At 22.8% G+C, this 2,500-nt stretch overlaps 1 protein-coding gene across 6 annotated transcripts in view; it reads left to right on the top strand.

The window, feature by feature from the left end:
• cacna1ab (calcium channel, voltage-dependent, P/Q type, alpha 1A subunit, b) overlaps positions 1-2,500 on the top strand; it is a 302,834-nt gene that overhangs the window by 229,002 nt on the left and 71,332 nt on the right. The window lies entirely within an intron of this gene.

The raw sequence follows: 2,500 nt of genomic DNA on the forward strand, positions 1-2,500 counted from the left end.
TAAACAGCATTATTCACATGTGAATAACATAAATACAGTCTATTATACAGCATTATTCACATGTGAATAATGTAAATACAGTCAATTATGCAGCATTATTCACATGTGAATAATGTAAATACAGTCTATTAAACAGCATTATTCACATGTGAATAACGTAAATACAGTCTATTACACAGCATTATTCACATGTGAATAACGTAAATACAGTCTATTACACAGCATTATTCACATGTGAATAATGTAAATACAGTGTATTAAACAGCATTATTTTTTCTTTTCTTTTTTCTTTTCATTTTTATTTATCTCCTTCATTGATGTGCATCTTTGATAGACAATTATAACACAATTATTCAGTTACACCGTTACACACATGTTTATACTTGGAAAAATTAACATTCTTTCCGTGTAATATTGAAAAATTATAATATGACTTTTAACTCAAATAATATGATTTGATTCACATTAAGTTAGGAGTTTTTTCTAGTCGTATTGCACGTTTATTCTCGTAATATCACCTTTTACTAATAATATTATGATTTACTGTACAAAAAGTCGTGACTTTTTCCGAAAAATGTTGCACTTTTATTCTTGGGAAAAAATAATTTTATTTTGTTCTAATATAAAAAAAAATCTAATGTCACTTTTAACTCAAATAATCAGATTTCATTCACAAAAAAAAATATTTTTCCTAATAATATTGCATGTTTATTCTTGGAAAAAATGACATTATTATCTTGTAATGAAAAATATCTAATGTAATTTTTAACTCAAATAACATGATTTTATTCAAAAATAATAATAATGTTTCCTAATAATATTGCATGTTTATACTTGGAAAAAATAACATTCTTTCCGTGTAATATTGAAAAATTATAATATGGCTTTTAACTCAAATAATATAATTTTATTCTCATTAAGTTAGGAATTTTTTCTAGTCGTATTGCACGTTTATTCTGGTAATGTCACCTTTTACTCATAATATTCTGATTTTGTTTGCGTAAAATTATGACTTTTAATAGTTTATTGTTGGGAAAATAGATCTCAAAAATATTTTTTTTCTTGCTAGATTAAAATATTGTCATATAACTTTTAACTTGTATAATAATATTTTATTTACATAAAATAATTACTTTTTCTTGGTAAAGCTGCATGTTTTTTCTCGGAAAATCTGAATTTTTTGATATCACCTTTTATTCATAATATTATGATTTTATCCCCATTAAGTTATGACTTTTTGAAGTAATATTGCACATGTATTTAAAAAAACCCAAAAAAAACCCATTAGTTTCTTGTAATATAAACAATTCTAATTTTACTTTTATTCACATAAAATAACCTTTTCCTAGTAATATTGCATGTTAATTCTGAAATCTGAATGTTCTCGTAATATCACCTTTTACTCATAATATTATGATTTTATTCACATAAAGTTAGGACTTTTTCCAAGGAATATTGCACTTTTATTTTTCGAAAAATATAATTTTCTTGTAATTTAAAAAAAAATCTAATATCATTTTTAACTCAAATAATATGATTTTATACACATAAAATTATGACTTATTCCTAGTAATGTTGCACGTTAAAAGTTAGAAAATCCGAATTTTCTTGTAATATCACTTTTTACTCATAATACTTCGATTTCATTCGCAAAAAGTTATGACTTTTTCATAAATATATTGAATTTTTATTCCTGGGAAAAATAACATATTTTTTTTTTAATGTAAAATAAATTTAATGTCACTTTTTAGTCAAATAATATTATTTTATTCACAAAAAATAGTATTTTTTCCTAATAATATTGCGTGTTTATTCTTGGTAAAAATGACATTATTTTCTTGAAATAAAAAAAAATCTAATGTTATTTGTAACTCAAATAGTATGATTTTATTCACAAATAATAATAATTTTTCCTGATAAAATTGCATGTTTATTCTTGGACAAAATAACATTATTTTCTTGTAATATTAAAAAATTCCAATATTGCTCTTAACTCGAATAATATTATTTTATTCACAAAAAATAATAATGACTTTTTCCTTGGAAAGTGGCACTTTTATTCTTGGAAAAAAATAAAAGTTCATGTCTTGTAATATAAAAAAATATCGTGTTTTTTTCACATGAAATAGTGACTTTTCCTCGTAATATTGCATAACATATAAAATTACAAGTTTATTCTTATAATATTCTGACTTAATTTCTTATTCTTCAATATTCTAAGAAAGTAATACAAGACTTTTAGAAATATTTGTGTCAATTTTAAAATATGCAATTAGTTAATATTAATAATCAATTCTTGTATTCCATTTTAAAAGGTGATTATGCTTGTCATATTTTTCCATTATCACATTATTGTTAAGGATGTTGTGATTAATTTCAGTTAATCGGTCCGATATCGGCAGCAACAACAAAAACAACTGCACATTTGTCAATATAAGTAAGTATCAAATAGTTATAGTTGCGTACACATACAAAGTCTCCAAGGCATATTAGAAAGTAT

This window comes from Entelurus aequoreus, linkage group LG18, assembly GCF_033978785.1.
Source record: "Entelurus aequoreus isolate RoL-2023_Sb linkage group LG18, RoL_Eaeq_v1.1, whole genome shotgun sequence".
Lineage (NCBI taxonomy): Eukaryota > Metazoa > Chordata > Actinopteri > Syngnathiformes > Syngnathidae > Entelurus > Entelurus aequoreus.